The 16,057-nt window shown below is 39.9% G+C and overlaps 1 protein-coding gene across 1 annotated transcript in view; it reads right to left on the bottom strand.

Moving 5' to 3' along the window:
* LOC146455869 (uncharacterized) overlaps positions 1-16,057 on the bottom strand; it is a 65,474-nt gene that overhangs the window by 14,655 nt on the left and 34,762 nt on the right. The window contains exons 3-5 of the mRNA XM_085093758.1: positions 11,268-11,339; positions 10,844-10,915; positions 9,531-9,602 (exon numbers count right to left, since the gene is read on the bottom strand). The gene's annotated coding sequence lies outside the window, so the exon portion shown is untranslated. The remainder of the gene's footprint in view (positions 1-9,530; positions 9,603-10,843; positions 10,916-11,267; positions 11,340-16,057) is intronic.

Genomic DNA, 16,057 nt, shown 5'->3' on the forward strand with positions numbered 1-16,057 from the left:
GTCAATATGAAGTTATATGAAGTCCCAGAAGTGCAAATAAAGGCCCGGTCTAGATAAGGATAAGTTAAAAACCACGTAAAGTGAAATCGAGTGGAGCCATTTTGCAGCCGATTGGCTGACATATAATTCACGTTTCAGTAACACCATCCGGATCCTGATAACCAGTATTATTAAAAACTGGATCATTGTATAATGCAATTCCAGGGTTTTGATTGGCTGAGCGGCCATGGTATATGAGCCATTATACCATGGCCGAGAAATGGCGACCATTAAATTGTCTGCTGGTTGTTCTTGCACAGCAAAATCAGTAAGATCTAGCAAGATTTCTTGATTGTTTTTAATAAAACAATTATTCCACTTGCGCTTGTTGGATATGAGATGATTATAGCCAACTCGGCGCTACGCGCCTCGTTGGCTATCTATCATCTCATATCCAACGCGCGCTCGTGGAATAATTGTTTATTATACTTAGTTGCTTACCAAACTTGTCTAATTACGATAAAAACACGACCTCGTTGATGGGATTTAAAGATAATTAAGGTGAGCGGTGGCTATCCGCGACTTTTCAAAAATACCTGTTAACATCCATGTCACTAAAGGTAACAAAGGGGAGCGAACAACGAAAATTACCAAGTTACTCAACAACTATCAGAACCTTGCAGTGATTGTATTTAACAATTATTCCATGAGCGCGCGTTGGATATGAGATGGTAAATAGCCAACGAGGCGCGAAGCGCCGAGTTGGCTGTAACTAATCTCATATCCAACAAGGGCAAATGGAATAATTGTTTTATTAAATTTTCCGCGTTTGGACTTTGCTGTTGAAATTTACTGAATTTTTATATTTTAAGAAAAAATTTCTTTCAAATTTGAACGAGCTGATGTTGAGGCAACCTCCGACCAAAGCGCGCGAAACCTAATGATCAAATGACACGCGAAGCGCTTTGCAAACGGAGTTGAATGAAAAATCGAAAGCGAAGAGAATCGGACACAGTCGGATATCTAAAATTCAAGAAACGTTTAAATGTACGAAAAATAACCTTTCTGAGACTAGCATTCAAGTGCTGTTGAAGTTCCAGCTCATCGAGAAGCGTAATAGTTGTGCACATTTGAGCAAATGTTCTGTTGCGTGATGCCGAGCGAAGGAAGAGATCAGGGCAAGGACGGCTTTTTTTAATGCTGAATTGAATTCCTCGCGGACGATTTAAAACACTTCAGGCAAGTCCAAGTGTACGAAGTACAACCTCATTGAGACAAGCATTCAGTGCAAGTTTTTTTAAACTTCAAGCTTATTTGAGAAGCGTAAGAGCTGTGCACATTAGTGCAAATGTTTTGCTGAGTGGTGCCGAGCGACGGAAACGAACATTATGGCCGCCGCTCGTACGGATTTCATAGATGAACCATCTGAAGTCCTCGAAAATTCGTAAAAACATAAAGACAGGCATGAAGCTCTTCCTGAGAAATTTCTTCGATTGGCTCTAACCTCTTACCGCCAGGATTTGCAAGCCATCCTGAAATTTTTGAAGGTAACCGGTTGTTATTGTTGTTGTTATGTGATCCAAAAAATCGTAAAATCTTGCAATTTTGAATATTTTAAAGGAAACTTCAGAGATACGTACCATTAAATAGTGTCATACCGAACTTTGTGGCTTTTATTGTTGTTATATTGAGATGGCATTGTTTGTATTTCTTTCTTTTCCTTTTTTTTTCTACGTATATCGCAGGATATCTGTTGAGTGCGGACGACATATATTGAGTTCATCATGAACATATTTGGGCAGTGTCACAATGTGTTGAATAATAACAGGCGATATTCCGCGCGATTTCGCAGGATAATTGTTAAATAGCGATATACGTAGTTTTCGTGCGTCGGGGATCGAGAAAAATTGCAGAGCACTTTCAAAAAGTAACGACCTCGCTAGAACACCAAACGATTAATAACGCTGTTTTGTCCTGAACACAAAGAAGACAACCAAGTTTGCTGTTAAGAATTGTAATGGTTAGTGTAAAAACGACTGCTTACCTTTCTGTTTATGAACATGCAAATTAAGCTTACAGTTTAGCAAAAGTGGGTTGGACCAAAATTTGCCCGTTCACAAACAGAAAGCTAGGTAAGCAATAAAAGTTTTTGCACGAACCATAACAATTCTTAACAGCAACCTTGGTTGTCTTTTATGTGTTTAGTATAAAACAGCGTTATTAATAGTTTGGTGATCTTGCGAGGTCGTTTATACTTATTGAAAGTGGTCTGCCATTTTTCTCCCCGACTCACGAAAACTACGTATATCGCAGAATATCTGTTGTGTGCGGACGACATATATTGAGTTCATCATGATCATATTTGGGCAGTGTCACAATGTGTTGAATAATAACAGGCGATATTCCGCGCGATTTCGCAGGATAATTGTTAAATAGTGGCGGCAGGTGGGTAGTCAAAGGGAGTGGCGAAGAGAGCAAACAGTTAAGCCTTTACTGTTTAGCTCTACACTGCGATTGGGCTCTTATTTCGCTAAGAGATATTCACAAGCAGATATTAGAGCTTGTGAAACATGAGACTCAAATTTCTGCAAGGCTGATCGGACTGCGTAGAAACTAAACTCGACAGCGACATGATAGTGACCAAACCGAGAATCAACAGAATGCGGCAACCGTGGACAGCTGTTTCGTGCTGGTTGGCTCTCGTCAGCACGGTGTAGCAAAGCAAAAATTAGAACAACCAACGCGAGTCCAGTGGTCTACCAAATGCACGTGGCAGTGATTTTGGATGGGCCCAAATATAGACATCCGTCCATGTCATAGCACATGACTACGAACAATGAACAAAAAGAGTAAAATATCACGTGGCTGTTGCAATAAGTAAGACGAGAAAAGCAAAACTTTCCTTCACAAGTACATGGCCAAACCATGTCAAACAAAGTACAGCATATCGCATTAAAAATATCTACGATCCAAAACACGAGAGTACGCCGCTCAAAAATCGCTTCCTACTGATAGACCCGAACCACGTGAGGCGATGTTAACGTGCCCTGGAGTGTCTCGCCAGAGAAATGTAGTCCATTCATAGAGTGCAGTTACTACGGCGGTGAGGGAAACGAAAACGTTACAAAAGAGGTTTGATTGCCAAAACGATCATATTTACGGCTTTTTTTTTCAAGAACATTTCTAAATCTGTAAAAAATTTCTTTCCTCGGTCTTGTGGTTGAAAAACAGAACGAGTTTTGGACAAACAGAGGTCAAGGGAACGCTTTTGGTTGTCAACTATTTTGCGTCTTGTCTGTGTTTTTAGTCGATTCAAATTCAAAACCTTTACAGAGAATAAAATAATAAATATTAAACAACAATTTAGAGGGGCAAAGAGAATGAATCGAATATCTAGAAACCGCGCAAGACAGAACAGAACAAGAAAATAAGTTCGATTAAGTAATTTGGTATCAAAAATCGTTTGTATTTTTTCCTTCAAGTACGAAAATTCTACTCCCCACCCAAATCGCTATATGTCAAGCAACAGGTAATAACAGTACAAAAGCAAAGCATATGCACTTATCGGAAAACGCGCTGTTGCACTATTTCGAAATTATACGGACTCGATTAATTTGTCTAATGTGGCTGACGTGTGTTCTAGTTCAGAGAATAAAAGGAAAATTTACTGACTTATGCCCACGTTCATCTTAACCTAACTGGAATGGGCCATTTTTTCGTCTTCGGGACCCTGGAGGGTGGGGACGGATTCCGCCCACCCCGGCCCAACCCCATAACTCCGCAACTACTTAACCATGCCAATGACACTTGGGCCATAAATAGTACGTCTGAAGATGTTTTCTTTAAGGTCAGCAACGAGAAGTAATGATGTGATATCACGTGATAATTATCTCAGTATTAACAAATGGTTGTCATCTTGGATTTCTGGATTTTCCAAACCTTTAGGAAAGACGAACATTGAACGAAAAGTAATCAAAGCCACTGGAAGAATACTAATATGAGCTAAAAACATAAAAGTTACAGAAAAAAATAATCTTTATTCATTGAAGTAAACAATAATTATCAGCACTGAGACTCACGTACCATCCCCGTGGTATGGCCAATACGGTACGCATGCGCACAACCATATCACTCGGGCAGTGGCAGCCATGGACAGCTGTTTCGCCCTTATTGGGGCTCATCAGCATGGCATATCCGTCTGGTCAAGGTGCGGGAGTAAACCCGCGTATCGGAGACCCTTTACTGACGAGGCGAGTGCATAGCACTCCTTTAAGCGCCAGCTCCACCGTAGGCAAGTGGTAGCTGTTGGTTGGAAACCGCAAAACAATTCTCCCACGGCAATGCGTCCATGGCTGCCACTGCCCGGGTGATATGGTTGTGCGCATGCGTACGGTATTGGCCATACCACGGGGATGGTACGTGTGTCTCAGTGCTGATAATTACTGTTCATTGAAGTAAGCGGTTTTTTTTTTCTATTGACCTCACGATAATTATTTTCCATGGTTACATCAGAGTTAAATTTCAGAAAATACTTTATGTGTTATGGCGTCAGTGTTTGCGTAAAGTTATTCAGGTTCAAAGTCGCCGTAGGCAGAATCCGCGCCCTATGCGCACCCTCCGGTTTACAAAGGGTTAAAATGATCACTCCGTCATGACAGTGATTGGAAAGAGTCTAAATAGCATAGAGAAAGAACAGTTTTGAAAATCAACCCCTTGTTTGTTTTGTTGTCGTTCCGGTCGGCTTAATGGTTTCGTAATATATCTTAAATCAGTCGCAAGCCCTGAATGATGCAAAATTATTTACATAGCGTGACTCCTCGAGTGTTTTGCTGGCTCAAATTATCCCTAAGAGTAGTAGGAGACTACTTGAAGTGTAAAACAACAAGAAAGGTGTAATATTCCGAGTCCATTAAACAGCCAAAGTTAGAGAAAACAACTGCTTCGAATTCTAACCATGGACAACGTGTTTCATCCGAACTGTTCTACTGGAAAACTACCGGAGGAGCGGTTACAAAGCTCACAACATTCCCCACTGCCCCACCAAGTCATGAAAACTATCACAATAAATCAGTATCAAATTTGCTTTGCAGTTCTTAAGTGTCACAGTCCTGATAACCGAAAACAAATCACTTAGTAGTAATCACTTAGTGTTTGTTCCTCCTAGGGTAGCGTTTTTCTGGGACACCAAGGGGAGCAGACTGCACAGGCTCAATCACTGCTGCTGGGGTGTCTTGACTACTGGTCGGGGTTTCTTTCACCTGCAATTTTGGCTTTTCAACTTCCACAGATGCTGGAATGAGGCCAGGTGGAACTTCCTCTTGATTAGGAATAGACGCTTGGAGAACACAGGACCGCTGTATCAGATGGTCTTGGTTCCTTCTCAACAGTCGTCCATCTTCCAGTTGAACTACAAACGAAGTTGGACAAGTCGACTGTTTCAAAACTCCTCGGACCTAAGGTTTATGAGGCCATTGCTAGGGATCCGATGTAAAGGAGCTTCTGGCAATGACCTCCTGTTTTCCTGGCAAGGACTATACCGACGCACTTTCTACTCCAAATCCTCTAGACCAGGGGTTTAGAGGACTCCAGGAATTCCTCCAACTTCTGAAATGTGTGCATCTGCTCTTTACCCCAATTCCAACAAGTCCCATTACGTAGCAACACATGTAGTGGAGCCAACACACTTGACAAATTGGGCAGAAATCTCTGGTGTTAGTTAAACATGCCCGGGTACGATCAGAACTCTGACGCATTCTTAGGTGCTGGTGTACTGGTAATAGCACCGACCTTGTCTTGCAACGGTTGAATGCCTACCTTGCTTACCTTGCGCTCCAGGTAGGTTTATTGAGGTTCAATGAACACACACTTGTCTTTCCGCAGTCGTAAGCCTGCGCTTGCTAGTCGTTTCAAGACTTCTTCCAGGTTGTTTGAGTGATCTTCGTCACAGGCTCCGTCACTGCTGACTAGGATGTCATCCACCCGGAAGATTACATAAGGAATGTTCCGCAGTGGATTCTCCATGTTCTGCTGAAATATTCCTGGTGCTGACGATATTCCGTAGGACAGAAGGTTGTACTGGAACAAACTTTTGTGTGTGTTGATGGTGGTGTACCATTTGGACTCTTCATCCAGAAGTAACTGCTGATAGGCCTGACTCATGTCTATTTTAGTGAAATTTTCACCTCCTCCTGAGTTGCAAAGAGATCTTCAACCTTCGGGATAGGGTAACTGTCCTGCTTATTGACACTTGATTGACAGTTGTTTTGTAGTCTCCGCAGGTACGAATGGAGCGGTCTGATTTCAGGATAGGTACAATAAGAGCCGCCTATTCAAAAATCTGAACAGGTTTGATTGTTCCCTCATCTTGTAGCCTCTTGAGTTCAGCTTCAATCTTCCCTGTCACGGCGTATGGCACTGGTCTCGCCCTTAAGAACTTCGGTTTTGCCTCTGTTTCAACTTCGCCCTCGGGCCTGTGAACATTCTAAGTCCTTCTTGAAACACTTCCGAGTACTGGTCGATCAATCTGCCGAGTGAAGACTCTTGGTTGTTTTCGTCAACTTGGATTTTGAACAGCTTCTTCCAGTTGACTATCAAAACTCTCGACCAGTCCTTTCCCAGTAAGTTAGGCCCTGATCCTTCCACTACGAGTGTTTGCAGTTCCACTTCTTGCTTCTCATACTTTACAACAACGTTCACAGTTCCTAAGACCTTTGACTAATTCACCTTCATACGTACGGAGCCTTACTTTAGAGGTTCCCATCTTTCAGCGGTCGATTCGTCTCAGAATTTCCAACAATGACTCTCTTATAAGTTTCTTTATTGATGATCGTAGCTGCAGCGCCGGTGTCTACTTCCATGCTCGTCTGAACTCCGTTTAGTTGTAGGTCGACTCGATACAGTTCTCTCTCCTTTGCGACTAGTTGACAGAAACATCTTTTATTCTTCGCATTCTTCCTCTGCTTCTTCTGTTGTCTCCAAGCGATGCGTGTTTCCAAACTTGTTGCTGTTTTGAAAACTCGTTTTACGTTTACTGCGACACTTGAATTGTTTGCTTTGTGACCCGTCATTCTTCTTTATACCTGCACTTATTGGCATTATGAAACTGACCTCGGCAACGATAGCATTCTTTTGATTGCCTCGGGTTCCTTGGCGGCTGTTTTTGTTTCGGTGGCTCCGTGGTCAAGCGGTTAACTTGTGGTTCTTTCGGCTTTTCGTTCGGATTCCCGTACTTCAGATCACGTGTATTCCTGTCGGCGGTTTCCATCGCGGTGGCTAATTCTAGTGCCTTCTTGAATTCCAGTTGACTTTCCGCCAGCAATCTCTGCTGTATGCATACATCATTCACCCCGCAAATCAGTCGTTCGCGAAGCATTTTCTCCAGTTGGTCGTTGAATTCGCAGTGCTCCTATACATTTTTCAGCTCCGCGACAAATTGTTGTATTGTTTCTCCCGGTTGGCGAAAACGGCTGTTAAATTTGAACCGATAGACGATTGAAGAGGGTTTTGAATTTAGATTATTATTCACTAGGTTGACTAACTCTGTAAACGACTTGTCGGTTGGCTTCCTTGGATTTACCAAATTCCTGATTAACTGGTAAGTTTTCGCTCCCCATGCGCAGTACCCCTCGCTTCTTGTTGTTGTCCGTAATTTCATTCGCCGCGAAGTAATGCTCGAGTCGTTCGGTGTACTCCATCCAGCTGTCGTTCTCGTTGTATCCCTCGATTTTTCCGATCAATGCCATGTTTTGATCCGTTCCTCGTCGCCAATGTAATGTACTGAGTCCATTCAACCAGCCAGAGTTAGAGAACACAACTGCTTTTAATTCTAACCGTGGACAACGTGTCTCATCCGAACTGTTCTACTGGAAAACTACTGAAGGAGCGGTTACTAAGCTCACAACATTCCTCGCTACTTCCTTCGCCTAGTCGCCAGCCATTACTATCTTGGCATAGAGTCACTGCCAGCTTCTCAAAGTGGTTGAGACACTTGGGAAATATCAGTTTTTTTTTTTCATCTTTGTTACCTCCGGGGACAATGGATATCAATATATTTTGAAATGTGTCTGGTTATTTACCACTTACTTAAGTATTTTTCTCTCGTCATGATCATCTCATTTCTCATTTATAATTTTTCCATTTCTATTTTGCCATTTTCATTCTCCATTACCCATTCCCCGTTTTAGTAACAACCAAGCGCTTTCACACGGTAAACTACTTTTATTCCCAATGTTTGCAGTATTTTCCATCGCGTGTGAAGCCGAAATGTTCCCTTTAATAACAAAAAAACACTTCAATGATGAAAAATGCCTAATAAGCAAACATTAGCGCTTTTGTATTTTAGAAATTAAATGTTTCTGATGACTTCATCCGAATGAGTTTGTAGTCATTCACAGCAGATAAGTGCCAATATCACGCACACGAAAAAAAAAAATAACATAAATTTTTGACGAGTGGACATTTGTGTTCATGCTCCTCCCGAATATCTTAGCAAATCTCATAACTTCTCGAACTCATTAATAATTCATCAAGAGAAAACAAAGAAAACCACTACTGTGACTGTGGTTTGGCTATGTGTTCGCAACTACCATAAAATTTTGCCAACATTAGCCTTGGATTTCTCGAAGAATTATTAATCATTTGAGAAGCCATATCAAACACCCCGACGTCGTTTAGAAACCCTCGGCTGCGCCTGTTTTTTCAACCCACTTCTCTGTGTTTGGATGTCTGATAAAACACGCTTTCTCGTGTTTTATATATTACTTCCCAAATTCAAATTTTTTTAGGAGTCACACTTTGTGAGTCTATTATTACGTCATTCGATCTACACAGCCGCCATGTTGGACCTTCTTCCTTCAATTTTACAATTTCTTAGAAACCTCCCAAAAAGTTTCAATTAACTTTGAAAAAATAGAAATATAAAACCAGCATTCTTCTTTAGACGAAGGTCTAAAACTCTCATTTAGGAAACAATCCCCATCAAAATAGTGTCGCCATGGAAAATTACGTCACGTGAGCAATCAAATGCCAAGTTCGATTGTGGGAAAATAATGAAATAATAATTATGATTAACCTTCCAAGTCAATAGGGCAACGGAGATCGGTAAATGGGTTAATCTCCATGGGTATACAAATTTATGACTGGACAGGAAAGAAAACGACGCAACAATTTATCACAAACAAGGACACGACCATGCTTCCCCCAAGAAAAACTACTGCAATGTGCGGAATACCGTTATGCACCGCATATTTCTCCAACGAAAATGACTTCTAGGGAAGAAACGTTACATTGCAGTTTTACAAAACTCTTAAACGAGAACACGAAAAACAAAATTCGGTGACATAAAACCCTGCATGACGGGAAAAAACTGAGTGTGACTGTAGAGAACTTTTGTGATAACAAATACGGCAAGCTGTAAGAGGAAACTGTGGCAAAGCGAAAAACTGAGCAGCTTGTCATTGGGCGTCTTGCGCTTCCGCATTTCATTGCGATATTAATTAATGTTCCGAATGTTTGCATGAAATCTTATGATATTAAAAGGGATTTGTACTTACAGGTACAGAAGACTTCCAAGTTTGGCAAAGGCATCATTTGAAATGGAGGAAATTAAATTGTTTTGAAGAAACCTGAAGTTAAACAGAATATTTATTAGCTTGCTATAGATATTGGAACGTAACCCTTTTCTTGCAAATCACTTAATAAAAGAATTCTTACAGCAATATCTGCGACCAACATTCGATACTGCTGTATAAATGTTCTTGACCATTTTGTATGTCTGCAAGTTAAACTTGTAGCCAACTGTTCTCGTGCACAAAAGTAAGCGGCTTTGAGGGGGGCGTAGGGGGACTCAATAAACTTCAGAGACTCCACTGGGAGGTTCAACCTTACAAGGCTTAACCCAGCCTACTTCTGGCGTAATTACAACCTTTTATATACATAAAAGACAACAAAATACTCTTGCTCATACGTCCAAAATATGCCAGGGGAAGAGGAGTGTTCATCGACTATTGGTAGATCAAGACTTTCCACACCTATACGTTTTTGTTGCCTATTATCCTCCTCTAGTACTTAAATTCAGTTGCTAACCTTTCGCTTCATTGTCACGGCCCCTCGAAATGCTAAAAATTCAATTCCACTACGCTTTCGCATAATAGAAAAGTAAAAAAAAAAACCGTTTTAAGCGGATCCTCCTTGTAGAGTCCGCTAAATGAGGTACTGCCCAACCCCCAAAACCCAACCCTACTTTCATCCATTTTCCATATTGTCCCACTGATACCGACCGTCGTTTACGATTTATCGTCCGTACTTTTGGCACCGCGAATCTCATTAGAGAGATTCAGGATAGCGATAGCGTTTATGACTGCTTGGATAACAAGTCCAAGAAGAGAATAGTGCTCAATAATTCTGGCCTTTGATACTAATATAAAACTACTCAGTTTTTCAGAGAAACTAAAAACAGCGAACGGCAAATCTACGATAAACATGACCGCATGGTCATTTCTTTCGTTTGCCGTTTGCGCTAACGTAATTCTAAATCTCTCTTTTATCACACCGTGGCAATGTGAGCAAAATTTAATACGTCTAAAAAGCGTGATGAGTTCATCAATCTTATCGCCACAATTTTATGTTAACAATATTTGTTGCTGACAATTTCAGTCCTGTACAACTTTAATTACCCGTTGGACTTTCTTTACTTCCAGTATTGCCCAATGTGACATTTTTTTGTGTCTAAAATACTGGCCTCGATGGCATCTTCCGGTCACTAGTAAACCGGAGTACCTGCTTATCTACTTCTTAGACTCCGTGTTAGTTTTAACTCCCCTTGTCGTGAGAAAATGAATATAATGTCCATTCCTAAAATACTTACAAATATTCCAGGCTCGTAAGTTCAGCGAATACCTCATCTGATAGAGACGTTATGTTGTTGTTGTTTAAACGTCTAAAAACAAAAAAAACAAAAAAAAAAACAAAAAACAAAAAACAACTACAAGAACTAAAACAACAATGCCAGAACAAAAGAAAATACCAAATTTCAATAATTCTAATAAATTACAATTTAAAACAAATAAACCATTTTTACGCGAAAAGTAACATTAGCTTATTTTGTTATAACGTCTTTTTCTCATTAGAAAGTGAAGGGAATGTAGAAAAAAATGACGGCTGGCCTCGTTGGCATTTTCCGATCACTAGTAAACCTGAGAACCTCCTTTTTTCCTCCGTGGACTTCGTGTTAGTTTTTTGTCCGCTGGTTGTGACATAATGAATATAATGTTCATTCCTAAAATACTTACAAAACTAGCAGCCTCGTACGTCCAGCGAATAACTCATCTGATAGAGACGTTATTTTGTTGTGGTCTAAATATCTAAAAAGAAAAAGAAAAAGAACAACAATTAACCACAAGAACTAAAACAACAATGCTAAAACAGAAGAAAAGACTGAATAACTGACTAAATTTCAATAATTGTAATAAATCACAGTGTAAAACGGACAAACCACTCTTACGCAAAAGGCAACATCAGCTTATGTTCTTTCAACGTCATTTTTCATTAGAGAGTAAAGGAAATTTAAACGAAAGATACGGCTGTCTCAATTGGTTTAACTGGAAAATTATCGTGCTAGAATTCGGATCTAATGACATCTGTGACCCACGAGGAAGCCCACAGTTAGTGGCACACCATGTTACGAAATATGAGGAAACGGAAGTTTAGTTTATCATCGTGTGCCAAGTTATACACAGAAAGAAACCTCCTTATTCATCTTACAACGAAATCGTGAACAAATTTAATATGTACCTCAAACATGCTTTACGGGACGTCGAATACGCAAAATTATGGCGTCATCCAACAACATTGTGCACAAAGGCCTGTGCAAAATGGTTTTCGAGGGTCCATATTGTACGCAATTAAAAAGTTACACCGTTAACACTGTGGAAGACATAATTTCCATTACTGATTTCCCTTATGCAAAGTTTAATGTTATGGTTGTGATGGCTTCAATTGACATATACATGTTATTGACACACTTATGTAATGTTTACAACGCGTGCTGCGAGTTTTTTTAACGGCTTAGTCAAAAACATTCCTGGAAAAGCTAATTTCAAGAGAGTTCATAACAATGATACTTTTGTGAACGTTGGAAATTAACAAACGAGAAAAACATTAAACACCGCATACTAATAAGGAGGAGGTTTTATTGCGTTTTAAAACCACTGCACGTGACGTTTTATCGACCATTTAATAGGTCAATGGGCTAATGAATTATTAATGAGTTTTGAAACATTTATAAAAGCTGACTAAAATATTATTGCTACTGCTGTATTTCGCTGTTTACCAGCGATATTTATGGCTAGTATGGTATTTAAGGTCATTCACTTGTGTTTGAGCCAATCGTACGTTTATGCCATTGGCTTTTAAATCTGACGGTTTGCCAAAGACGTGCACTGGCTGTACTGGTACACCTTGGGATCCTTCTCGTTAGACCTCACCCGGCATTTGGCTCTTGTTTGCAAATTGCCGGCCTCTTTATTTAAGTTAATTTGAACAACACAGACAATATACAAGGTATTATTAAAAATTGATTGCAATAGTCCTGAACAAGAAATGCCCAAGCTGACTCACAATACTGATCTCAACAGATGCAATACATTTGTTACAACACATTATCGCGATCCTGGGGGATCCTCCCATTGCGCTAAGACGACGTTATTTTGCGATAATGTCGTCTCAAAATGACGGTTCTGATTGGCTCAAAAACTGTCATGTAAGCATGACAGCACAGCACTTAAATGGGTTCGGCGCGCACAGATCAAAATTTTACTTCTGTGAATGAACATGCGACGTTGGATGGTATTGTTTATTTCTTTTCATTTGAGTTTGCAAAGCTTCTGACACTGTTCAAGGACCACTTATAATATTTGTTTTGTGGTGAACATGCACCATGATACAGCGGATACAACTTTTTTCTTGACGGTAAGCGAAAAAAAAAGTGATTATAAATTCGATGAAGAGAAATTTACTTAAAAGACTTTCTTGAGTGTGAAAGCGGCCATGTTAACAATGAGCTTAAATTCAAATAAATTAGGACATTCTCAAAGCAAAAGGATCTGTTTCTTTGCTGATGTCTCTTATCTCTAGAAAAAATTGCTCCAAGAGCTCTGCTGTGTTCTCTTTCATGGCTCAGGTTTGTCAATTTGATCTTCTTGTCGTAGCGCCGAACGGCAGACTCGGTAATTTTTTTCAGTAATCTTTGCCGCTTGGTTTCTTTCAAATTTCTAAATCTCCACGGCATCTAAGCTAGGATAACAATGCTATGTTTTCGTTTTTGGGTACCAGTATGGTTGCTCTTTTTATTGTTGCCTCTGGTTGTGAGGTTTATTCATCACTGTTTTCATGTTGTTTATATCTCGGCGGTAACAAATTTTCAATAAAATTTGCTGATAAAATTTCTAAACCTACTAGCTCGTCTATTTTATCAATGGTAGGTGCTTTATGGCCTGTAAAGTTTTACATTTTCTTTGTTTTGACGTAAAAATTAAAGCCAAAAATTCAAATAACCCGCCCCGAGAAAAAATTTTGCGCACGGATATTACCATGGCTACCGTTTAAGTGAACTACGAATTTCTCGTTTAATGAGCGCACGATTTGTACTTTATCCGTCTACTCTCTCCAACAAAATGTCAATATCGCGATAAAAAACAATAGTGAGTCAACAGAAAACAACCAGGAACAACAAGCCCAAATCCATTTTATAACTGATAGCGCAGCAGAAGTGGTACAACAGTCTGTAGACAAAGCCTTGAGACGAATAAATAGAGCTACCACGACATCAAGGTGCACTATTGTCCCAGCCCCAGTAAGCACTACAACACATTCAAGCAGCAGCTCAACCCAGATCAAAGGTAATCTGACAAGAGGACCAAAGAGCAGTACCATAGGTCACCTGGTTGGAGGATAACAGGACCACCAGCAAAACAGTAAGAACTCATTTATATCGATCTCTGTCCCCATGGGGTCAATGATATCAGACAAAATAAAGAACAAGATCTGGGCTAATTAGTATCTTAATGGGGCAGTGGTGAGAGGTTTGACAAGGGATTTTGCCAACTGGAAGATTCATGATAAGAACTTAGGGTACTTATTATTCACGTGTTGTTGATGAACGGAACGTCGACTTTAGAAAAATAGTTTTTTCTTCCTTTCCTGACACCAAAGTGACGATCTATGCATTGACACAGCGCTATGACGAGGAGTCTCTTCGCAAAAGGGTAACGGATTGCAACAAAGTCATCAAAACCTTTCGCAATAAAAATTGGTGGAGCTTTTTTAAGTACCCCAAGATTGATTAATCTTACGTTAACAATGACAAGCTCCATCGTAACAAGAAGGGTATCGCCATTTTAGCAAGTGCCTTAGTTGGTCACATCGTCCACCGATTTAATTCTCATTCATTATCTTTGCGGGTTACTCTTGATATCATTTTGAATGCACCTAGAGCCCAATACAATCCCGATTCTATAATTCATAAGGGTCGCAGATTTAGAATGGCTAGCTTAGATGTTAAACGTTTATTGAAACATCTGCATGAGCTTCATATTCTTTTCAATTACTAACATATTGATTGGCTGGTGGAGGGGAGTATTTCCTACCAGGACGAAAGAGTTGATGGCTATAATGTGAGCCGTTGTAACAGGACCGTCAACGGTAGACTTCGTAGGAGTGTTTGCCTTTTTATTCTTTTGGGCATAAATTACGCTGTCATTTTATTTCCCAAGGTTTGATCCTTCTCTTAGTTCTAAAAACAGTCTATTTATGTGAATTGAGCAGCTGTTGTCGCCCAAACATTACAGATGCCAAAAATTTATTCGCATTGTATGAAAATTAGGACGGGTCTGAACCGTGGTACAAATTGGTTTGAAATCGCATGTTGAACTTTGGCGATAAATGGATCAGAATTTGAGGTAATTTATTTTTCTTTCTTTCTTAATTCTTTAGTGACATAGGTAAGTATTGACAGGCGTTGATTGGCACCTTCACTCTGAATGAATTGAAAGTGGTACCGTAAGCTACAAATGGTCCAGTCTTTATTCAAATTTTGTAAACAGAAGCCAAGATTATTTTGGATAATAATTTAAAGGGAACGTTTGGGAACTCCCAAGGGAAAAAAGTCGCAAAGATGGCCTACCCAGCGATGGCTACTTTAATGTGGTGAAGTTTTATCCAAATCGTTGATATGGTATGTATCACCCCTGCCTGGTCATCTCATTAACTCAGCTGAAACACCAGCCATCATTATTTGGGTTCACAGTCACTACCAGGCCATGAAAGTGGCTTAGAAACTCTGAAATTCTCAGTTTTTGCTCACCTGTGTTACCTCTTGTGGCAATGGATGTCTTTTTTTATATATTAAAAAGAGGGTGGATATTCACCTGTCCACTATGCCATCAATATTCCTTCCAAGTAATGTATTGTTATCTCATTTCCCATTTCTCGTGTTTCCCATTTAAATTTTACCATTCTCGTTCATCATTCTCCGTTGCCCATTCCCCGTTTTAGTAACAACTGAGCGATTTCACTTGGCAAAATATTTTTATTCCCGATGTTTGCAGTATTTTCTGTCGCGTGCTAAATTGAAATGTTCTCTGTAATAAAAAAAAATTCAATAATCAATAATTCCCCAAAATTAGGGCTGTTGTAACTTACAGGTTAAAGATGGGCACTTTAAGTCTCTGATGACTCCATCCAAATGCCAACGTTGTCATTGAGAGCAAAAAAGTGCCACATGTTTACCGCAAAATTTTGACGATTGGACATTTGTTGTCATGCTCCTCCAGTTCATCTCTGTTAGCTGATCTCTATTTTGGTGTCAAACTTTGTGAGTCTGTTACGCCATTGGTTTTGCAAAGTCGTCATGTTGCATCTGCTATCTTGGATTTTACAGTTTCATCAAAACCTCGCAGAATCTTTCAATTGGCTTTCAAATTATCAGAATGCCATTTATACAACCTTACTCCACACAAGACGAAAGTATGTACAAGCTCGATCCACGCTCAAACTAACGTGGTTTACTTACCCATATTACGCT

This window comes from Pavona decussata, unplaced genomic scaffold (genome assembly GCF_977016875.1).
Source record: "Pavona decussata unplaced genomic scaffold, jaPavDecu1.1 SCAFFOLD_268, whole genome shotgun sequence".
Taxonomy (NCBI): domain Eukaryota; kingdom Metazoa; phylum Cnidaria; class Anthozoa; order Scleractinia; family Agariciidae; genus Pavona; species Pavona decussata.